General features: G+C 32.7%; 1 pseudogene; it reads left to right on the top strand.

The window, feature by feature from the left end:
* The window catches only part of LOC149539651 (T-complex protein 1 subunit delta pseudogene), a 132,362-nt pseudogene extending 108,455 nt beyond the window's left edge, over nt 1–23,907 (top strand).
* The last annotated feature ends 2,150 nt before the right edge of the window (nt 23,908–26,057 follow it).

Raw genomic sequence — 26,057 nt, 5'->3', positions numbered from 1 at the left:
TTGATAGCACTCCATCCATGACAGTTACTCTAGGAGATCTGCATGCACTAATGGAAGAGAAAGAGGAAGAAGACAAGGAAGAAGAAGCACATAAGGAAGAAAAATATGAAGAAGATCCAATAAAAATTGCAGCAAAAGTTATTGCATCCCTTCCTCACTCTCTGCCAGAGACTGTTACATCTACTTTGGAGATAGCTTCTACAAGTGAGATTGTGAGCACAACAGCCACATCTATTGCTCAAACTTCATTAGCCACCTCCCAACTCTAGGTATCTGAAATTGAAGTGACAAGCACTTTATCTACCGAGCTATCTGTCACCTCTTCAACCATCGAGTCAGCCTCCTTAGCCCCTTCATCAACAATGAGTATACCAGTAAGTTATACAATTTTGTTTTCATCAATTCTAGTAAGTTCTATAGTTTTTTTTTCATTAGTATCATCTGTATCCACTTTGACTCCAATGAGTTTAGATACTACTATGGGTACTCTACTGAGTGTGATACCATTTTTGGGAAGTGTTTCAATTTTTGATCCAGTTAGCACTTCTATTGGCATTCAATCCTCAAGTCCTATCCCAGTTTTCACTGCTAGCCCTTCTATCTCCACTATTGTGTCTGTTCCTAAGGTCAAACCAGTAATCACAGAAGTCAAACAAAAGCATCCATTAAAACTTCTGATCACTGGAAAGGAAATTGGAGAAGACATTGACTTAGACACAGAAATAGTGATTCCTAAGATTGACTATGACACTGCTACCATTAAAGAAATGAGGTTAGCCAGTCAACTCATAGAGATGAAAGCTATGCAGAAATAGTTAAGATTAGAAAGGAATAAGGAATACAAAATAATTGAGAATGCCAAGGATATAATTACAGATGCTATAGGTGTTGAAGTAGATTCTACTCAACACATTTTGATTCAGTTAGAAGAGGCAGTACAAAAATTTAATGAAGATTCTTTCAGACAAGAGAAACTTATTGAGAAAGCTGAAAGAAAATTTGATAATAAGGTGCTAGAGCATATTTCTCAAAAGATAGCAATCAAGCAAGTTGAATTGTCAACATTTCTGGGAAATTTTGAAAATTCTTTTAATAATGCAACATCACTTTTTGCCAAACTTTGTGATGTTTTTGGTTTTACTAAAGAAATAAAGGATAAGCTAAATAAGATTGACATTGACATGCAATCAAGTGCATCCAAGTTAAAGATGGACTCCTCCTCCACAACCTCCCATCACACCAAAATTAGATATTTGGCAGATGTATTGGTAGAACTATTGAGAGAGGAAGCAAAGATCTGGTCTACACTCATAGACATCCAACACATGTTCCTTCCTATCATGGACACAATGCAGAAACATATTACTCATTGCAAAACATTGGTCCAAGATTAGAACTTCTCAATGGCTGATCACTTTATCCAATTATCAGTAGAAGTTCAAATTGCTCTCTCCACCTGTCAAAATTTGCAGCAGATTTGGTATAATACTTTTGCCACCATCCTTAAGGTACATCAAGAATTTCATCTCACTTTGGTGTAGTCATATAAATTGTATGTATATAATCCTTTGGCATTATTGTCAAAAAGGGGGAAGGATTCGACATAATAAGTGAGGAGAGTTATCACTATAAGTGATAGGGGGAGTTAGCACTCAATATAGTTAGCATGTGTACATAAGTACCTTTGTATATACATCATCAAGAAGATATATATAGAAATGTATATGCAGCAATTCTACAAAGATCAATTTTGAAAAAAACCAAAATTCATTTAGTCAGGTTATGTACATATGTTTTGGCTTATAAGTGTTTTGTCACTAATGCCAAAGGGGGAGATTGTTGGCATTATATTATATTTGTCATTAGTGACAACACTTACTCAATTTTGAATGATTACCAAATTCATCACTCAGTCTATAGTGTATATCGAGCATTAAGTGGTTACCTTGTAGGTTCATTACTTAACTAGTTCATACTGAGCATTCCTGAAGCTACCGAGTGAGTGCACAGGCAAGCAGTTCATACCGAGTATTCATGAAGCTACCGAGTGGGTGTGTAGCCCTGTAGTATCTACTGAGCATACATTGTTCACCGAGCTTCATAGTGTTTACTGAGTGATGGAAGCCCAGTGTTTACCAAGTAGTGAAAGTGTAGTGTTTACCAAGTGAAAGCAAGGTAAACAAAGGATTCAAATTTTACCGAGTGACACTACTGTTAGAATTATTTAGAATAAGTGAGAGTGGGGGGGTGGTGAATTAGTTATCCAAGGTCCAATGATGTCCAATAAAACCTTTTCTACAAATCCTTAATGGCACATAACTGAAATTATTATGTATGCAATTGAACATCAAACAACCATGAAAAGTAAACATGCATCACAACATAACACTAAGGATTTGAAAACCCAGAAACCCTCCAAGAATAAGAAGGTAAAACTGGAGTGGGGATGATACCCACAAAATAATTGCACAATTGATTTCAACCACTTATGATGGTCTACCCTGTTAAAGTCCTACCCTATTAAAGGCTACAACACACTGTTAAATGTGACCTTGTTAAAGGATTTAAAAACATTCAACTTGGAATGTCACCTTGTTAAAGGATTTACATAGAGCTATTAGGCTCACCCAAGTCCATGGGATTTTCAGTCACCTTCTCGAAAGAATCTTTCATCCCTCTCTAAGGATCTCTTATCCTCCTCCTAAGGATCTCTTTATCCTTCTCCTGAGGATCTCTTTGTCCTTCTCTTGGGGATCTTCTATTCTTTTCCTGAGGCTTATTCACCTAGCTGTTAAGCTAACCTAGCAATGTAGGGTTTTAATATCTAATACAATGGTAAGAAAGTATTAGAAGGGTTTTGACCTGATACAGATTTGCAACCCTAACTATGCAGATTTTAGATCACTCTTTAGTTCTCTTCTTTGCTTGGCTTCTCTTCTTTGCAGTGTAGACAACTTGCTCACCATTCAAGATCTGTCTCCTTGAGTTCTTCCACTCATTATGCCAATGTAATTTCTCTGGTCACTTCATCAACTTAGAGTCTTGATGCTCTATTCTTACTCCTCTAGGCTTCTTTGCATGATCTCATTTATGACCAATTCCCTCTCTTGCATGCACCCTTGATCTCTGACTTGTAACTCCTTATATAGAAGTTCTATACTCAATTTCCCTCTCAAATCTCAATTTTATCTTGAGAAAATGGTATTATTTTCCCTCCAAATTATTTCTTCTAGAAACTTCATGATAAATCCATTTGCATTGGCCGAATTTTTTTTACATAGTGTTCTATGCCACCAGCTCATTATTCTTATCCTCTATCTGGTTCACAAAATTCTAGATAACTACCATGTCGTCTTAGATCTGGTGAATCTTTCATTTTCAAAATAATGCAGCAACTCGACATTATTGGTTTACTGATGCTCGACACCTTCTGTGTTACTCGACTTCTTAATGTTATCTTTACTAGCGCTCGACACTTGAAGACTTACTCGGCATTCATTACCTTTTGCTACTACTCGACACCTAAAGGATTTGGTGTTACTCGACATCTGAGTAATCACTCAAATCATACTGAAGTTGAACTTGCTCAACTTCAACTGAGAATCTGTTTGACTCTAACTAGCTTACTCGGTTCTTTCTAATGAACTTAGTTAATCCTAACATCTTTGATGTATCACATTGTGTCCATCCTCTTAGAGTATGTCATCAATACATTATTTTAGTAATGGCTTAGCTGATCATCATACTTCATTATATCATCATAACTTCAACCTTTCTCTAGGTACTCTAGTTACATCTTATTGATTGCCACCTCCTTGTCAATCAACCAATTAATAGTACTTCGATCATTAAAGCAATTTTCATTCTTGCAACTAGCAAGTTTGACATCAATAACAAAACAATGATTGAAAACATTCTTTACCAGTTCCATTATCCTTCATTCATGATCTTTTCAAACATTTCCAACAACTACATCTATCGAGTCACCTATGGTTACTGAGTTCAGAACTACATCAAGTGATTAGTATGGACCGAGCCTTCACTTCTATCGAGTGCATTATGATGCCAAGTAATGTAGTGGATGCCAAGTATCAAAAGGTCACTGAGTCAGTTCAGTGAACCTAAGTTATTTACTATTGGGCTGACTTCGTAATGTTTTGTTCACTTGTGTTTTAGCTGACCTTGCAATTGTAATTATTGGAATGGTATATATGTAATGTATTATATCATTTATAATATATGCATGAGAATATCAAGAGAGACATGTAATGTTTTGAGAAGTGTAAATGTGAATCAGCAAAAGAGCAGAATATTCAGCAAGGTCTACAAGGAGTAGTAAAAGATTCATCAGTCACAAGAGGTGATCTGTACTTCAAGGATCTAATTAGCAATTAAGTTGTAAGTAGATCCACTATTTTATCCTAATAGGTGAATCAATTTTGTAAATCCTTTAATAGGGTGGACTTAATACTCTTTGTATAAATCTCCTAACAGAGTGCATACTTTAGTGTATGTTTGTAAAATCCTCTAACAAGGTGGACCTAGCAGTCCTTTGTGCTCCTAATAGGGAAGATCACCAGAAGTGGTCAATGTAAGCCTTAATAGGCCAACCTCATACTGCAGTAATGACATTTTTTGGGTATCATCCCCACCCCAATTTTACTTTCTATTTGGAAGGTTTTTGGGTTACCAAATCACTGTGTACATGTGTTATGAATGTTTATTTCTCATATATGCAGTAGATTAGATGAATGAATGGTGAATAGTATATATGGTTAAAGTACTAAATTGTTTAAAGTTTTTGAGTTACTAATTCACCCCTCCCCTCTCAATAACCTATCATATCTTAAATATTTTGAATAGAACATTCTTCAAATTTTGCATGAAATTCACCTTGGGTTGTTGAGCTTAGTTGAACAAATGGTGATCATTTTGGTTTCTTACATGTAATCATCGTTAATAGTTAGTGATGGTGGGCACGTTTAAACATTCCATTAGTGTATTGAGAATTTTTGATTGATTTGCATTTGCCCTCTGGTCTGAAATACCAATGATATCATTGATCTATGGTGATCTAATGGGTGTTGGGCCTCGCTAATTTTAGCAAAAACTTAATTACAATGTCAATTAAATAATCCATTACTTAAATTAAATGTTAATATCATGTTAAATGTTAAACCTCAATCTTATAATTTTAATTCACTATTAAATGATATATTCTATTTCTTATGAATTTACAATTTTACAAGAAAATTTTGAAAATGCCAAAATATTGAAGAAATCAACAGGACAATAAAACACAATTTTAAATGGAACTACAAAATTATCATTGATATTTTTTCAAAAATAATAATCTATAGGTAGATGTATGTACAATGATTGTAATTTGATATGACAAAATAGAAACCAAACAAAAATGTCAACAATCACGATAAGTCCTCAGAAAACCTAGTCTGTGTAGAAATTATAAAACACAATTAAGTCTACAAATTCTTAAAATTAACTATTTCCCTCCTCCACTTCATCTAGATGAAATCATTTTTGCAAAAAATTACTACCAATTTGCACCCATTTCCTATGGTTCTTCAACTACGCAATACTCAGGCCCAATAGAAATGGTTGTAGGGCCACATTCCAACTAAGTTGTAGAAGCTTATTGATTTCACTTACCCAAGGAATCCCTACCCCTAATTCTCCATGAGCAATAGCCTCAATATCATTGACTAGGTATTTTTCTTTAAAAGTCTTCCCTAGGAGCATCAAAATTTGGACCTTTTCTCCTCTCAAGTCAAGGAAAGAGGCTAAAAATGGGGCATAATGTCCTTGTAGACATAGTACCTATTAGCATTCTCACAAAACTCATGACCCCACTCCATTTCCACAACATGATTAATGAAAGTCACAATGTCCCCAACCTCATTGCAAATTGACTCAAGGTTTTCATTAGGATAGGGTCCTAAAAATGCCTCCTAGTACTCTTTCAATTTGCCTGTTAGATAAATCAAAGTGGCCTTTGTTACGTACCTCAATCTCAGGATGAGTTGAACTATAAATCCTACATATACCCTAGTATTTTGACACCTTGTTCAAACTATGGATCATCCTTCAGGTAAAGAATGTCAGTAGATTTATATCCCCAAGGATTGTGGCCTAAATTTGACTCAAAGCCCTATCTCAAGATAGTAGCAAGAAATTAGGTCTTGTGGTTGGATTTTTTGAGATTTAACCCCCAAAATTTTGTAGATGTGTATAACAACATATCTCTCCTTATTTGGAAATCAATAATATATTATCAAGTACATATACTATTGTTAAACTATTCCAAAAATTAACTACTAAATTTATCAAGTGCATTGAAGAAAATCAAGTTCAAGAGCCATCAAAATCTTGAGTCCAAGCATTCAAGATCTAGCATTCCACTCAAGCATTCAAGGTGTTTTTTTCACAGATCTAGCCTCTTTCCCGATTGGAGGCCAAGAAAAGGATTTCTATCAGGGAAGAAAATATGTATTCATCCACTTTTATTCAAGTCTTCTCTCTTTTCTCCTCAATAAAATATTGTGGTTAATTACGACATCTATTCCATAAGGTTTTGTCTACCTTGATTTCCTTTTGGATTTTTATATTTAGTCAAAAAAACTATTACACCAATATATTTTATCACATTCAAAGAAGCATTTTCTTTGCCAAGGTATGATATACTTCATTTTTTAAATTTATCATCTCTTAGATGACATCATGTTTTCCTTTATATCATTTAATTTCAAGGTTGATTACTAAAAAGGGTTTGAGTGAGGAAAAAAAATTTATCCAACCTTCTTTCTCATTTACCTATGTATAGTTACAAGTTGTGAAGTCATCAAAGAGAATCCAAAAAGATCTAGTATTGTTGAAAGATTCCTAGAAAAATTCAATAAAAAATACTAGGAACAAAATGCCAAAAATATTATATGTCTAGGTAGAGAGCATCGAACGCATTCTATACCCTATCTCATGTTTCCAAATTTCACTCACAAGTCAAATATATCTTCTAATTTTTCATTTTTGAACGTATATCTCTATTAGTTTATATCAATCTCTTATTTTTAGTTTTTTAATAACTTTCCTATATTATCATTTACTTTGAATCATTATATCATTTCCATTTTTATCATTGCATATTTAGAGAACAGTCATTATTTTATTTAGTTCTTGAGCCTAGTAGATTATCTTCCTTCTAAATGTGTAAACCTTAAAAGGACAAATGATCTACCTCTTTGTATTTCGTTCATTTTCCTATAATACAAATACATATGGGTTTCTTATACATGATACAAGGGTGATCCTTGGCATTTCTCAAGCCTAATTAATCTATCTCACATATTTCAAATCTATGCAATGAATCCAATAAAAAAATATGTATTGGATATTGTTAAACTCCAAAAGTTCAAGGGGGTCAAAATAAAGCTTAAAAATAGATCAATCATATTTTGGATTTCAAATCCAATGATAACTATGTTTTGTCACCACCAACCAAGGTCCATGGTAACAATGTCTTCTAAATCCCAACAACCTAAACATGCTAGTAATGGTTTCATCTAATTTCTCTTTTTCAAATTTGGGTTATGTAGTTGTTTGGAGGTGAAATGGAGGCTTATGAATTTAACAATATAAACTATGTGACATTGATTTTTTAACTAACCACTTCCACACTAAGATTCAAACTACAAGAGAAAGAGGGGCTTCCAAACATAACCCTTAATATAATGCAAGTTAGATTAGAAAAACCCAAATGAATAAAGGGATGTCATTATTAAATCAATATTATATCAAGGAAGTACACAAGAAATTACTATTTCATGCAATGTAAATTTGATTAAAGATGTGTAATTATAAAATGTGAAATTGGACTAATTGATTAAATGAGAAGTGTTAAGATAGGTCTAGGTTCTAAATATATGCATTCAACCCAATTAAGAAATGGAAATAGGTCTAGAATAAAAACTAAAATGAATGAAAAAATTCTTACCTCAAAATGTGCAAGGTAATATGTCTTGTTTCTCTAAACATTGTGGATTTGAAATTGTGACTGAACTTTGAATTCACAATCACAATAGAAAGCCCAAAAAATGCTATTTTTCTTAGACCTCTAAGAAGACATCGACTTGTTGGTAAAGTGTCTTGATACATCATGGGAAAATAGGCATGTTCTTGGGATACGGTAGAAAAATTGACCCAATTTTTTCATAAAGGTTTCAACAAATAGTTATTGTTTGAAACTACAACTGGAACAATTGTTAGGTTGTCATTGATGTCAAACCTTATTGGTGAGATAGTTTTCTATCCGATCTAAGTGTCATATCTATTTGATTGATGAAGAGGATTTGAGAAGTTGGCCATAATAAAAGTACCTAGATGAAAGGTTGAGTTATGAAGAGTAAACCACAAATGAACACTTGATTAGTTAGACTTTGACAAGATAAAGTGATTGTTTAAACCATGTTACAAGTAGAGAAGAAAGTAACACTAAAGCCTTGAAGAAGTGATCAAAGATAGATCAAATGCAGAGGCTTGACTAAGCAATAGAGAAAAAGATTAAGGAACTTGAAGTATATCTTGAGTCATGCTAGTGTTGAATGAACCACAATATATGTTGAGCATAAATAGTATTGATCGAGCATTAGTATTGATTAAGTGATAGTATATGTGTCGAACAAGAAATCTAGTAGCAACTAAGTATCCCAATGATGACCAAGTATCAAAAATAGTGTTGGCCAAGGAACAACATTTTGACAGTTTATGAGAAATCATAATTTTCAGCCAACAAAGTTGATTTCTCTAAATATGGAAAGCATGTTGAAGATAAGGATGAATGACCTCAAATATTTAAATTGAGGGAAACCATTTTTTGTGCATTTATATGTAAGGATTCATGAAGAAGTTTCTAGAAAAGAAGAGGATAAACAAAAGGTGGATATATTTATTGTATATGTTGAATCTGATTGTAACTCTAAGACCAACAATGGTGTTTAAGTGGAAAAAGATCAAAATAACCTATTTAAGGACGTACAAGGGCTAACTTTTAAAAGGTTGAAGGTTGGAACAATAGTTGATGTTATTGACTAGCGAACTTAAGCAGAAGGCTAAAAAGAGTTGAGAAAAGGAGAAGTGTGATTTCTTGAAGGGTTGCCAAGTGAATTAGAGATTGAGATGACAATGAAGGTCTGTCAGTGGATCATCTTGTGAGGCAAACTAAAATCTGTATTTGCAAAGTGAGTTGTACTTGATTGATCAAAACCTGTTGTTACTTTCTAACCATTGTATCAGTATTGAAATCCTTTAATCAAGTTTGACCTAACAGTCATATGTAAATCCTTTAATCAAGGTGGCATTCTAATGGAATGTTCTAAAGTTCTCTAACAAGGCCACTCCTAATAGAGTGATTAAATCCTTTAACAAAGTCACATTTACGTTGGAATTTTTTAGAATAATTGAGAGGGGGGGAGGTGAATTAGTTATCCAAGGTCCAAATGTACAAATAAAACTTTTTTGTGGTTAATAAATTCATATCCATAAAACCATAACATGCATGCATCCATTAGATCATACAATAACTTAACTTAGTAGGTTACTATCCTAGGTCCAAATAACTTTGCATAAATGTAAATATGAAATACCATAAGCACATTCACACAATTTGACACAAGGATTTTATGTAGAAACCCAATTTGGGAAAAACCACCAGTAATATGCTACCCAATTTCACTCTTCTTTCTGAAGTGATGCCCTATGAAAGGCCAACTCTATTAAAGGTTACAATACACACTATGCAATGTGACATAGTTAGAGGATTTCAATCACCCTTTTAGGAGTGAGCCTTATTAGAGGACTTTAGAACATTCCATTAGAATTTCACTCAGTTAAAGGATTTACAAATGACTATTAGGTCAACCTTAATCCAAAGGATTTTATCCACATTGGTACAGTTGTTAGAAAGCAACAATAGGACTTGATCTAATTCAAAATTACAACTCACTTGTAGATTATAGATCTCTAGTTCAATCCTCCATTCTTCTTGGCATTCATACTCTTAGGCTTTGATAGCTTGTTCACCCTTCAAGCATTCATCCCCTTAAGCCTTCTTGCTTTGTATGCCAATTGCAGTCTCTTATGTTTGATCATTAGATGAAGAAAAACCCTAGACTCCTTGTCTTCCTTAGGTTATCACACACGAAAACCTTTGCTTCTGGCTAACTATCTCTATAAATAGAGAATTTAGATCTTTTTCCACTCAACCACAATCATCTATTTTAGGGTTAGGTAAGATTCAATGAATCTACCCATTTTTCCATTTTAGTTCCTCTAGAACCTTCCTCTGCAATCTTCCTTGAATTCACCTCAAAATGGCTTACCTTGAATTTTATGCCACCAACTCATCATAGTCATCTTCCACACGTTTCACATAATTCAAAAAATCAAATTAGTCAACTCAAATTTGTCACATCTTTGATTTAACACTATTTGTTGTCACTTTGCATCTATATTGTTCTGTCACTTGGCCAACAATAGTTCACTTGGAAAACACTAAAGTTTACTAATGCTCGACACCAACTAAACTTTACTCTGCATATACAAACTTTCACTCAGCTTGCACTATTTGTCATCTTTGCTTGGTACCTCTTGATTTTCACTTGGCTTCTACTACTTTCTACTCAGCTAGAATTGTTTTCTAGGTAAGGCTTGACAAATAGTTTTCTTACTTGATCTTCTTCCATTCTTTTCTTGAGTAATCTTTCATCACAAACTTTAAGTAGATAAACAATAAATTATAGTATCAATGTCTTACTTGGTCTTAGTGCTCCTTTTATACAACAAATACCTCAACCTTTCTTTAGGTTATCTTGTTATCTCCTCTTTTCAAATCCTCATCATCAATAAACCAAATGATAACATTTAGACCAAAAGGAAATTGTCTCACCAAAAAGTAGTAGGTTTGACATCATTGACAAAATAATCATTGTTCTATTACCAGTTCTACACTTCAAAACAATCTATTTTCAATAATATCCCTCTTTGGTATTGATGGCAAACCAATACCAACAACAATACCAAAAAGAAAATAATATCTTTGAAATTTCTCCCTCTATCAATATATGTCCTTCGTCTATATAGGGTAATGTAAGCTTTGTCAATCTCCTTCTATATATCTATCTTATATCTCTCTCTTTAGGTTATTTCTCTCTTTAGATACTTATCTCCCTCTTTGACAACAATGCCAAAGACTTGTCATCTTTTAATGCAGATATAATCAATTTAGGTTCTCCCTCTATCACCTTGCATGTGACTATAAATCTTCTAATTAAAATCCTTCATTACTTTAGGTAGCTCCTAAAGTAAGATCGATTGCATCAAGTTGCAAGATGCAACATTCAAACCAGTTGATGCAGGGCACAACTCATGCTTCTTAAGTAGCTTTGGATAGGGGTATCACCCCTATTTTACCTCTAAGATATTCATGTACATCCTTAGGTAAAGCTTTTACGAATATATCAACTATCTATTCTTTTGTATTCACATATTCCATCCTCACTTCTTTGTCTTGAAACAACTCCCTCAAGTAATGATACTTGATTGCAATGTGCTTAGTCTTTGTGTGCATCACAAGATTTTTTGATATGTTTACAACACTTGTATTATCAAAATAAAGTACCACAAGTTTATTATTTTCCTCCTTCATGAATTTGAGTAGCTATTTGATCCATACCCCATTTGTACAATTTATTGTAGCAGTCATATATTCAACTTCAGTAGTAGATTGAGATATACAATTTTTGTGTCTTATTGGTCTAGGTGACCAATCTCTTTCATAATAAAAATGCTCCACCACTTTTACTCTTTCTATCATCAATGTTGGTAGCCCAATAAACATCTATATAGGCTCTTAACTCAAATTTATCAACTTTCTTGTAGTATAGACCATAATCTTTTGTTCCTTTCAGATATCTCATAATTATTTTAATAGTCATCAAATGATTCTCCTTAGGATTTGTAGAAAATATTGCAACAATCCCAAAAACTAATACAATATTAGGTTTGTTATATAGTACATATTTCAACTTGCCAATCCCAAACCTATACAATGTTTGATTCACTTTAGCAGAATCATCAGTCTTTGATAATTTGTGTCCTGTCACCATAGGAGTACTAACTAGTTTTGAATCCTCCAAACCAAAAGTTTTCAATATTTCCTTTACATACTTAGACTAAATGATGTGTATACCATATTACATTTGATATACTTGCAAACCAAAAAGAACTTGATCTCTCCAAATATAGACATCTCAAATTCTTTATTCATTTCATTTGCAAATGTCTTACATAATGTAGTTTGACCTCCAAATATGATATCATCAACAAAAATTTCAAATAGTAAAATACCTTTACATGCTTTTTCCCTCAAGTACAAATTGATGTTATCATCAGTCTTCTCAAAACCAATCTTCACAAGATAATTGTGAAGCTTTTTGTACCATTCTCTTAGGGCTTTATTTAAACCATATAAAGATTTGTGTAGTCTGCATACCATGTTCTTATTGGTTGGTTCAAAAAATTATTTAGGTTGTTCTATGTAAACCTATTCTTCTATTATACCATTCAGAAATATTGACATCACATCCATTTGATAAATTTTGAAACCTTTGTATGCAGAGTAAGCAAGCAAAGTTCTTACTCCTCTCAATCTTGCAACTACGGAAAATGTTTCTTCATAGTCAATTGCTTCTTCTTGTGCATACCCCTTGAAAACTAATATTTCCTTATTCCTTGTGACTTCACCATTCTCATCTAACTTCTTTGTGTACACCCACTTGGTTCCAATCACTTTCTTGTTTTCTAGTCTAGGTACTAGAGTTCATGTCTTATTCTTCTCAATTTGATCAATCTCTTCTTTCATGGCTTTACTCCAGTATTCATTCTCTAATGCATCTTTCACTATCTTAGGCTCATGCATGCTCAAAAAACATGTATCACATCTCAACCTATTCCTTATCATTGGTCTACATTCTTTATCTCTAATAATTTTTTTAGCAGGGTGATGTCTCCTAACATACTTTGAAAATCTTAGTTCTACTCTTCTTTCTTCAATGGATCTATCAATTTTAGAATCACTATGTGCTACTCTATTAGGTAGATCGGCATTCCTTTTATGTACACTTATCTCAAAATCAGAATGTACCTCAGCTTATGTTTGCAACTTAGCTCCTAAATATAACTTGATTCCTAAACATAACTTGACATCAATTGGATGTACTTGGCAGTCACTGATACTTGTTTTTTTTTATGTACAACTTGATTTACAACACCTTCATTAGTAGGCATACCTTCATAAAAGTATACAAAAGATTTTAATTCTTTAGGTTCAGCTTCATGTACCTCTGTATATTCATCAAATTTTACACGTGTACTTTCCACAAATTTTTTATTTTTGGTATTTAAACACTTATAAGCTTTACTTCTTGTGGAATAGCCTAGGAATATACCTTCTTCACTTTTAGCATCAAATTTACCATTCATTTTGTCTTTAAGAATTTAGCACTTTCTTCCAAATACCTTAAAATATTTTACATTGGGTAAGTATCCATATGATAGTTCAAAAGGTGTTGAATGAGTACCTTTCTTGACTTGTACTTGGGTCAGGGTATAGACAGTTGTACTTACATCTTCTCTTTAGTATTTTAAAGCAACATTCTTCATCATCATCAGTGTTCTAGCATAGCCCATTATAGATATATTCCTCCTTTTAGTAATCCCATTTTGTGGAGGGGTCCTAGGCATAGAAGTCCGTCTCTTGATTCCTCTATCGTTACAAAATATCTCAAACTCATTTGATGTAAATTTTCCACCTCTATTAGATCTAAGACATTTTAAGTTTTTTCTAGTATCCTTTTCAACTCTTGCCATGTACTACTTAAACATTTGAAAAGCATTAGATTTTTATTTTAGAAACATAACTATCATCATCCTAGAATAATCATCAAAAAATAGGATAATATACTTGTCACCTTTGTAGCTTTGCACATGAATTGGTCTACACAAATTATTATGAATTAATTCCAAAATTTCTTTAGAGGAGTGAGTCTTACTTTCAAAACTAGATTTGGTCATCGTGCCTAACTAACATTGTTTGTAAATCACATTATCAGGTTTTTTTAGTTTAGGAAAACCTCTGAATATTTTCATGTTACTAATACTGGCTAACTTATCAAAATTAACATGAGATAACCTCTTGTGCCATAGCCACACATCATCAAATTCTACAACAAGATAAGTGGCATCATTCATATCAAGGTAAAGTAGATCACCTCAAGTCTAATCTCCATTTCCAATCAATTTTCCATCAGTGTCATAGATCTTTGCTTTCTTGTTCCCAAATTCAACTTTTTAACCTAAACTAATTAGTTGTGACACATTCAACAAGTTATAGTTAAGTCTTCTACATAATGAGCATTGTCACACATGATCTTTTCTATCAATTTGATTGATCCTTTACCTTTTATCAAATAGGGTGCATCATTACCAAATCTTACACTATTACCATTGTAATAATCAAGGGTAATGAACTTACTTTTATCTACTGTCATATGATGTGAACATCCACTGTCAATGGTCCATCTATAACTCTTGTTCACATAAGATAGTAGTGCAATTACCTCATCCTCATCAAAATTATCCTTCATAGAAACATACACAACTTCATCATCATGGTCATCAGATTCATCTTTTGTTTCTTCCTCAACAATGTAGTAAGACTTCTTTCCTTTGTCTTTATAATCTTTGTTGTTCTCATCTCTTTTACTTTTGTATTTGTCTCTACTTCTATTGTTCTTCTTCTCTAGACATATAGCAGCAATATGACCAACCTCATTGCAATTGAAGCATGTGATAGGTAGCTTACATTTTTATTTCAATTTGTTGCTGTGAAATCTCCTCACCAAAAATGCTTCAAGCTCTTCTACATCCTCCTCATTTGTATCACTATTACTAGAAACATGTTTGACCTTTTCATTTTTCTCTTTAGGTTCCTTTAATGACAGTTTATCTTTGAAAGAAGATTCAATATTTTTAGTTTTGAAATTATCAAAATCAGAGAGTTTAAAGGCGGTGATTCTACCCATCAGTCCTTCCAGGATTAAATTACTACCAAGAACACACCTTAGTTCTTGTATTGCAAAGAGTCTAATAGCATAGATAGGAAACAATTTTCTTAGTACTTTGTTGATTACAATCTCATCTTCAATAATACCATTAGCTCCTCTAATAGCATTCAGAACATCTTTGCTTCTTGTACAATATTGGACAATGGTCTCACCTTCTTGCATTCTCATGTCATCAAACTTTCCTCTTAGACTTTCAACATTGGTTCTCAAAACATTTGTATCTCCTCCATAAATTGTTTATATAGCATCCAACATCTTCTTTGCAGTATCATATCCTTTGATGTCATCAAACTCTGAGTATCTTAGGGAAAAGGCAAGCTCCAGCATTGTATGATTGTGTTCTTTCTTCTTTTTTAGATTATCGGTAGTTAGGGATCCAAAAGGATCAACATGCTCAGTAGTGATGGTAGATTGTGCATAGTCTCCAAGACCTCCTCGATGTAGCTTCATCAAACTTTTCCATGCAAAAAAGTTTTCTTTGTTCAATTTGGGCACTTCCTTTCTATACATCTTGATCTTTAGCTTTTAGTACCTTCAAACTATTCCTCACAAGCACCAATGCTCTGATACCAATTGTTCAAATTCTTTACAGTAACTAGGGGGGTGAATCAATTATCCAAGGTCCAAATGGAAAAATAAATTTTTTTAGTTCTTAACATATTCATATCCATAAAACCATAACATGCATGTATCCATTAGATCATACAATACCATAACTTAGTAGGTTACTGTCCCAGATCAAAATAACTTTGTAAAAATGTAATCATGAAATACCATAAGCACATTCACACAATTTAACACAAGGATTTTATGTGGAAACCCAATTTTGGAAAAACCATCAATAACATGCTACCCAATCTCACTCTTCTAAAGTGATGCCCTATGAAAGGGCAACCCTATTAAAGGTTACAATACACATTGTTAAATGTGGCCTAGTGAGAGGATTTCAATCACCTTGTTAGGAGTGATCCTTAGTAGAGGAATTTATAACATTCCATTAGAATATCACCTAGTTAAAGGATTTACAAATGACTATTTGGTCAACCTTAGTCCAAAGGATTTTATCCACACTGGTACAATTGTTAGAAAGCAATAGTAGGAATTGATCTGATAAAAACTTACAACTCACTTTAAGATTATAGATTTTTGGTTCAATCCTCCATTCTTCTTTCCATTCATACTCTTTAGCTCTGATAGCTTGTTCACCCTTCAAGCATTCATGCCCTTAAGCCTTCTTGCTTTCTATGCCAACTACAGTCTCTTATATCTAGCTACTAGATGAAAAAAAATCCTAGACTCCTTGTCTTCCTTTGGTTCTTGCACATGTCAACCTTTGCTTCTAGCCAGCTATCTCTACAAACAAAGAATACAAATCTTTTTCCACTTAACCACAATCATCCATTTTAGGGTTAGGTAAGATTCAATGAATCTGCCCACTTTTCCATTTGAGTTCCTCTGGAAACTTCCTCTACAATATTCCTTGAATTCACCCCAAAATGGTTTACCTTGAATTCTATTCCACATTTTCATCATAGTTATCTTCCACACACTTCACATAATTCAAGAAATCAAATTATTTGGCTCATATTCATCAAATATTTGATTTAACACTATTTTCTATCACTCAACATCTATATTGTTCTATTACTCGATAAATACTAAATTTTACTCAGCATATACTAACTTTCACTCGACTTGCACTGTTTCTCAACTTTGATTGACACCTCTTGATTTTTACTTGGCTTCTACTATTTTCTGATTGGCTAGCATTGTTTACTTAGCAAGGCTTGAAAAACACTTTTCTTACTTGATCTTCTTCCAGTCTTTTCTTGAGTAATCTTTTATTACAAACTTTAAGTAGATAAACAATATAATATAGTATCAATGTCTTACTTGGTCTTTGTGATCCTTTAATACACGAAATAACTAAACCTTTCTCTAGGTTCTCTTGTTATCTCCTCTTTTCAAATCCTCTTCATCAATCAACTAAATGATAGTATTCAAACCAAAAAGAAATTGTCTCACCTACAAATAGCAGGTTTGACATCATTAAAAAAATAATGATCATTCCATTAGAGGTTCTACACTTCAAAACAATCTCTTTTCAACAATTTAACAGTGTGATTTGTAACCTTTAATAGGTTGGCTCCTAACAAAGCTTACTTTAGAAGAGCAAAAATATTTGTGACATATTACTGGTGGTTTTTCCCAAATTGAGTTTCCATATTAAATCCTAGTGTCAAACTTGTGTGGATGTTATATATGGTGATTTACTATTAATATTTACATTTTGCAAGTCTATTTTATTTAGGATAGTTTTTTGTTCAATTGGTACATGTGGACCTTTAATAACCGATTCACCCCCTCCCCCATTGACTCTCAATTATTGTAAACATTCTAACAATTACTAGATATATGATCATAATTTCAATATCCTACCCTTGGAAATCGTAAAACTTGGTTTTATTTTTGGTTTGATAAGGGCTTTCATTGGTCAATCCTTTTTGAGGAATCAACCTTGAAATTAAGATGTAAAAATAATGATAAAGGAAATGCTAACATGTAGTAGGATTGAATATATCAAATAAAGGACACAATTCCTTTTGTAGATGCAATTAAATTTGATATGTGCTCAAATATGTGTAATAGCCTTGAATCAAAGAATCGAAAAGGAAATCATAAAGTCAAAACCTCATGAATGGAATGTATGTGATATGCCTTGATGAAGGATATAATAACTTGAATGTTTTGGATGATAGATATTCTCCTTAGAAGCCAGACTCTACTACCACCTTGAAGGAAGAAACTTGATGCAAGAAGGAAATACTTGATCTAGTATAAAGTGCCAAATGATCTTGAAAATGATGAAACTACCAGAAGATATTCCCAAAAATGTTATAAAATAGCAACTAAAGTGTCATGCCAAAAATGAGAGATTACCTAGAAATGTGGGAAAGATTATGGGAGAGAGAGAGAGAGAGAGAGAGAGAGAGAGAGAGAGAGAGAGAGAGAGAGAGAGTGTGTGTGTGTGTGTGAGAGAGAGTGATCTATAAACTAGGATTTGTAAGTTTTATAACTTAATCCAAAATAAAGATTTTAATCCCCAATCCAAGCAATAATTGATGTGTTTTAACCATTGAAATTACAAGAAAATTTATGTTTAAACACTTAAATTTATCAGTGTGCTTAAAAATATAAAATAGAGAATAATAAAACTGAAAGAATTAAGAGAATAAGAGAGACAGAAGAGAAACTACAAATTGTTGATAACTAAATGTTAGGACTACATCTCTGGGTCTGCTTCTCAATTTAGGGACCACTTTATTAATGTCACTAGGCAAAACATTTCTTCTTACAACATCCAAGCTTTTAGGCCTTCATAGTCTGTCTCTTTCATACTAGAAGAAATTAAACAATTCTTTGTACTTACAAAAATTTCTCACTTACAAAATTCATCTCAAGGATTACAAAATTTTCCCAATAATTTAATTCCTCCCAAAATTCTCCTCTAAACTCTCCATATTTTACAAAGGAAAATGACCCCCTCTTTTATACATGAAATATTCCTTATTTGGTCTAAAACCAAATAACAAACATAATAACCATTTTCCCCAAATAATAAATAACAAATAACTCCCTATTTTTGCCTTTATAATTACAAGCCATACAAACGAAAACACCCCTTTAAATAATCAAACAAATAAAAATATTTTGTTTGAAATGTAGGGTAAAAAGGGTTTGAATATATTCCATTCCCATATTTTTAGGGATTATTTTTAATCCATATTTTATGTTGGGGTTTCGAAAAAAAGAATATATAATCATCATGTTCAAAAGACCATTTTCATTTTTCAAAATGGGGCTGATTTTCCATATCATTGGGTTGATTGGGATTATGACATCAATGTTGATGTCATCATTTTCAACCTTTTTCCCTCTAACTTCAAACAAGCATAACTATCACATATGAAGTCCATTTTTGATAAAAATGAATGTAGTTAGAAAGCTTTTGATGGGCTCTTTAATTTGAAACCCATTGTTGACCACTTTCAAGATAGTCAAATTTTATCTCTTTTTTATAAGTCAATTTTAGTTGACCAATTTGCCCTAAATTTTGACCAAGCATAAATTTTCACCATGACCTCCTTTCGACGTGATTCAAAATGTGTCAAGATTGTATCAAGAAGCTCTAGTCATCAATCTTGATTCTGTGTGATTCTAAGACTATGAAATTTTTTAGGCCTTCTAGATCCACTTGGATGAGAGAGAGAGAGAGAGAGAGAGAGAGAGAGAGAGAGAGAGAGAGAGATTTTCTACAAAAAGACAAAATAGAAAGGATATTAAAGTATAGAAAACATGCATCAAGAAGCCAAAATAGATCCCAATAGAGGATGAATTTTGGCCCCCAGCTAAGAGGAACAAAGAGAAATACCTATTATGCCTCTTTTAAACATATTATGTAGAATAACATAGGGTAGCCCCAATAGGGAGCATAAATGCACAGTGATTTAATGAAGGAGGAATAAAATATCTTGTGTATAAGAATTTTTAACATTTTTGAATTTATTATGAACATACAAAATGAATTCAATACAATCACAAGGTAATTTTTCCTTATTGTAGAAAAAAAGACATGATAATCTAGTAATCAGATTCTTTTTGATAAGGTTGACACCTTAATTTAGGTGTAGTAAAAAGTTGGTGGTATAATATTAATGCTAAAGCTTCTTGAGTGTCATTAGGAGTTAAAGATTGAGTTGGAAAAAGAAGGTGAAGATGAGGTTGTGGAGGGGGGGAAGTGAGGAGGAATATGGGAAGAGAAAACATAACCAAGGCCTTGCATATGGTTTCATTGAGTAATGTGAACATGAGGCTTAATACCATGTTCATGGATACCAAGACCTAAACCCTTTTAACCTTGTATTGTGATAATATTATATCCCATGGTATAAGTGTTGAACCCTTGGTATTTGGTCTTTGATTGTTGTCCTTGATGTCAATAATGAGCATATGGTATGGCTAACATCATGTAATTATCTTATTTGATGTCCTTCACTATTTTTCAGAGTATATTCAAGACAAATACTTAAGTGTTATACAATTAACACTTAATTTTCACATTGGTTTTGAAAATGGATATAAAAAAAATAGTTTTGGTCTATTAGAAAGTTGACAAGATTTTTTATTAGATAAACCCCAACTATCATACCTTTTTGGAAAGGTTTTGGAGTTATCTAAAATGGGTTTTTGTTAGTTTTTGCATAACACATGTAAGGAAAGAGAAAAGGTCTATTTATCAGAAATAGTTACCAAATTGTTATGACAATTTTAGCAGTTTTGAGAGGTTTTGGTCTAATGGAAGTTTCGGGTATGTACCTGCCTCCAAAATTTTAAATTTCTTGGTTTATAAGTATATGATACATTCATCTAAAACATCCAATAGGTGGTTTTGATGGAAGTTGCAGAATTCGTGTGGAATTCCTTGTAGATCGAATAGTTTGCAGGTAGATTTTTAACAGCAAAGAAGAGGGTAATGCTTTATGTTTCTTATTTCATATTTGTGATTTGATTTTCATTGTAGAAGTTTATCAGTGGTAGAAGAAGGGTTATATATTGTTTCTTCATTCATTCATATCAATATTTGATTAGATCTTTTAATGGAAAAAGAAAATATATTTGGATATTGGATGTTTTGAGGAGAAAAGAAGTATATCCTGCATTGTGTTTTCAACAAGAAGTTGAAACTAGTGATTCATGATTTGTGTTGTAATAGAGATGATCCTCTAATTTTATATCTCACTTGTTCATTTTTGAAGTTGGTGCTTCTTGTATTCATGAAGTTGGTGCTTTAGGTGTAAGGGGTTAGTGTTCCTTGAAATTGGTGTTTCTAAAATTGGGTGTTGGTGCTTCCTAGAGTTGTAGCTCTAAAAGATTTGTCCAAGAGGCCAATAAAGTTTTAGATTCAAAGTGGTTTTTTACCCTAAGGGGTTTTCCACATTAAAATATTGTGTCACTTTGTTATTCATTAACTATCTTGCTCATGTGTTAAATTTTTATAACTTGTAATTGTTTCAAGTTTTTAAAATTATTTTAAATCACTAATTCACTTGCCACCTACTCTCTTAGTGGTGTTTTTATTCCAAAAATAAGTAGTGCAAAGGGTGAAAGGAGAGAATGGTTTGTCTTGAGGGTGATGGGTAAATGTAGTGTAATGAGGAATGGAATGAGTAGTTGTATATATAATCTTGAGAGTGAGGGGTATGCGTGGAAGATAGTGAAGGAGATCAAATAATTAAAAATTAATTAATACTAGAGTTGTGAACCATGCTTTGAAGGTGTTGGAAGGTAGTAGGGCTATGAGGAGATTGATCATCGGTAGGATTAGGCATATGATTAGGATTAGGAGTATCACTAACAAAATCTATAAAATCATTTAGAAGATGAATGAAAATCCACATTGAAGTTTGATGATGGTCTTGAAATATTCCTTAATTGGAAACCTTGTATTAGTTAACCTCATAATTCCATATTCAAGAAAGGCATGTAAAAAATGAACACCATGAAATAAAAGAAAATTGCAAAAATATCATAGTTATGAGAAAGAGAGACAAGAACAAAAGTGACTATAGATATTATTATGCACAATAATAGCTTAGAGAATGTAATTGTTGAAAAATAAGGTCTAACTACACAAGATAACCAAATCTTACTCCAAATTGAAAGATAAGAGAGATCTCAAGAGAGAAATATATAACTCCAAGATGAAAGAAAGAGGTATAGGAAATGGCGGTCACCAAAATGTCCAGTTGTGAAATGGAGGCCAATAAATTTAACAATATAAACTATGTAAGATGAAGTCATGAACTAACCACTTCTAGACCAATATTTGAAATACAAGAGAAAGAGGGGCTTCCAAACATAAATCTTAATATAATCCAAGTTACACTAGTAAATTGGACCTATTTTTCAACATGGTTCTAGTCAAAATTTTGAAAATTCAATGTCACTAGAATTGTGTCAAACATTCAACATATTCCATAGTCAACAATGTATCAATGGGAAGATCCATTCAAAATCATCCCCATCTATGTTACACACTGGCTAAGACAATTAATTCAAAATGATGAGCTATCAATGCTAGGAAGAGGTGATTCAATGGATATTTTATACTATCGATGACAAACCTCACCAAACTATCAATGCCAAGGAGAGACGATTTGATGAGTTTGTTATTCCATTGATGATAATTAGCATCAAAATTCTAACGACAAATAGAGTTTTCAAAAAAAAATGATTGGGCCACAATATGCCTTAAATGCATTTTCATTCATATTAATACATGTTCTCAACAATACGCCTCTTAGCAATTTCCATTTTCTTTCTTGTGGATAGGCTATATATTGGAGTCATCATCTTTACTTGAGCTCATCATATAGTATTTAGATTCGCTAGTGACTACAATGAGAAGTAAGAATGAACTTGTTTTAGTGAGAGGGATTCAATCTGACACTCAAAGTTTCATTAGAGGGCATTCAATTTGTTGATTTAATGCTAGGGTTTTGAGAGGTAAAATAGATAGCACAGAGAAGTTTTGGAAGAAGTTGAAAATGACATCCACAGTATAGCATCCGCGCATAGCACCGGCTACCAAGACAAAAAATACATTGACACCAAGCATCGGGGCATCATCCATCATGCCAACATCATTGTAGTGAAGGCTATTGCAGATGCAGTTCAAACCTCACTAGGTCCCAAGGGCATGGACAAGATTCTCTACACCTCCTCAAGTGATGTGATCATCACCAATGATGGTGCCACCATTCTTTAAAAAATAGAGGTAACTTAGCTAGCCACTAAAATGCTTATAGAGCTTTCAAAATCTTAGCATATTGTTGTTGGTGATGACATGCCAACAGTTGTTGTCATCGTTGATGTGATTCTTAAACAATGCATGAATTTTTTATCCAAGGGTGTTCATCTTACGTCCATTATGTCAAAGAACTTTCATAGGGACTTTGAGAAGGTTGTAGAGGTTTTAACTGCCATGACTATTCTTGTTGAATTGATAGATCGTGACTCTTTGGTGAAAAGTGCAAGCACTTCTTTGAATAGTAAGGTTATCGGCCAATATTCTACCTCATTGGCTCCACTTGCTATTGATGTCATCCTGAATATTATCGACCCTATGAAACCTAACATTATGGATTTGAGGGACATCAAAGTTCTGCAAAAATTGGGTGGGACTATTGATGATACAGAGATGGTTAAGGGTTTGGTGTTTGATAAGAAGGAAAGTCATATGACTGGATTCCCTAGCAGGATTGTGAATGCAAAGATTGGCATAATATAGTTCCAGATTTTGCCTCCCAAGATGGAAATTGAGCATAACATTGTGGTCTTTGATTATACAATAATGGATAGAATTTTGAAGGAGGAGAGGAATTATATTCTAGGTATGATAAAGAAGATCAAAGCCACTGGATGCAACATGCTATTGATCCAAAAGAATATTGTACAAGATGTCATCACTAATCTTTCAATGCATTATCCATCCAAGTCAAAGACTTTGGTGGTCAAGGATGTAGAAAGGGATGAAATCAAGTTCATTACCAAGACACTAAATTGTTTACCCATTACTAATATTGAACACTTTAGGGAGAAGAAGTTGGAGCCAAAAATGGATGTCTTTAATAATTTAAATTTATTATTTTGACAAAATTATTGGTCTTGATTTACTAAACTTATTCTTATCATGTGTATTACTTGTATTGTTCATTATGTAGTATCTTTTAAACAAAATGAGAAATCATTTTTTGCCAAACTATTGCGGAGCTCAAGACGAAAACAACTTGAAAAATGTAACTTGATAATTACTTCACAAAAATAGAATCCAATGTCATATAAACATACTAAGCATGAGATCAATATGGCACCACTTGCCACAAATTCATTATAAAATATTCAATGCAACATACCTTGGCTCTTTATTTTCTTCCTCTGTAGAACTTTATAGAACTTTATTCACATCACATGACAGAGAAAGGAAGAAAATAAATTAAGTACATAGTGCATGTGAATCTCTCCCTGTTATTTATCTGAAATGCATTTTAATGAGATGACAAAAAGTTGTCATATAAATAGAACAATGATAACTCTGCATAAATGTAGTTAATTTCTCAAACCATTAAACAAAACATGCTCCCATTAACTAAAAAGTCGAGTTTAAGTAAAGATTAGAGAATGATGAATTATTTGCACTTTCATATATGTTATCTTTCCTTTAAAAATGAAAGATATAATAGGATTTGTACTTGGTTATTTGCAAGATATAGAAAACATATGCTACTAAGTAAAAATAATAGAAAAAATAAGTATAAGAAAACTACAAGAAAAGGAATGACAAAGAAAGGATTAAGCACATAAGAATGCTTTCAAACAAGAGAATAAATAATTACGATCCATCACAACTAGTATGATGTTGTTGCCTTCACAATGAATAGATACAACTGAATTAAATGGTACTCATTCCAAGTGGAATTGGATGCTTGCTAGCTTAATTCTATCATAAGAGAAAATAATGTCTTTCTCACATGCCAAACACAATTCTACAATAAATTATGAGAGATTATTTTACTATTGTTAGTAGAGGAATAGATAAATAGAAATTAATTAATTAATTAATTTTTTTGGCTCAATCTCCAACTAGTCAGTATGTGTTTTGAAAATTTAATCTTGGACTATGAGTCAAGAAAAAGAGAAATATCAAACTTGAAAAATATGTACATAAATGCAATTAATTTTTAAACTTCAATTTTATAAACTTACAAAGAGAACCATAGAATTATAAGAAACAATTATGGTTTGTACTATTTCAAAATTATAGTTACAAGTGATAAAGTTATATACCTTTGATTCAGAGAGAAAAAATAATGGAGATGAAGTAGTGTTGAACGTGCAAGCTCAACTAACCCACCCCCCCCCCCCCGCCAATGTGGATGGCATTGTTAAGTAGAGAATAGTTACATACATACATGCATGGTTAAGTGCTACATAACTATGCCCAAGGCTTCTACACACTGGAGGCATACTCCACCTACCAGGCTACCTACATACCCATATACATGGGATCAAGATCCTTGAACTACTCACTCTAAAAAATATCGAGTTCTAGCTTCTAATTGTTTTGATGTATTTTTATTCCTCTAAACATTGGTGTCCTTTACTCACCTAATATAGCTCTTCTCCATCATACACCCACTCATGCGAATCAGGCAGTTTTCTATAATTACAATTCTATAATACCCTAGTGCAACCTTTGTGTTGTAGTTTATAGTCAATGTAAGGTTAAGCTATATACGTCCTAACTCACTCCTTATATAATTATTTTTATAATCTTGTGACAATAATCAATGGGTCTAAATAGACCAGTCAAGTTAATCCTAGTTGGGAACAACTGATTATTCATTTTATTGTACCTAATCTAATGACAGTTCTATAGGAATTTGTAATCAAGCTAGCCAATCAACAACTACACCAATTGAACTAGGTTATGGCTTCTCACTTAGCACAGGTTGAGTGAGTTTTATTGTTTTATTATTTGGATTTGGGAATGTGTATGCAGCTGGAATAATTTTTCTATTGTGCTAATATGTAATAAGAAACTTTAAAAAGATATCTCTCTGTATATAAAGACTAAAAGTTGTACATTTTATCATGTATTTAATTTTCATTTGCTTTTCCATTTCTTAAGCTATAAGAGTGTTTCAATGTTGGGAACCACTTCAACATCCTTTGCATGGTTTAGAGGTAATGTCATTGTTGCAGTGAGAATAACTTCAATGAAGAGTTAAGTGTAAGGAGTTA

The sequence above is a fragment of the Cupressus sempervirens genome, chromosome 9 (genome assembly GCF_028749045.1).
Source record: "Cupressus sempervirens isolate cs-2001-9-10 chromosome 9, ASM2874904v1, whole genome shotgun sequence".
NCBI classification, from domain to species: Eukaryota; Viridiplantae; Streptophyta; class Pinopsida; order Cupressales; family Cupressaceae; genus Cupressus; species Cupressus sempervirens.
The sequence above is the reverse complement of the archived record's forward strand: the minus strand, read 5'-3'. Positions and strand labels throughout refer to the sequence as shown.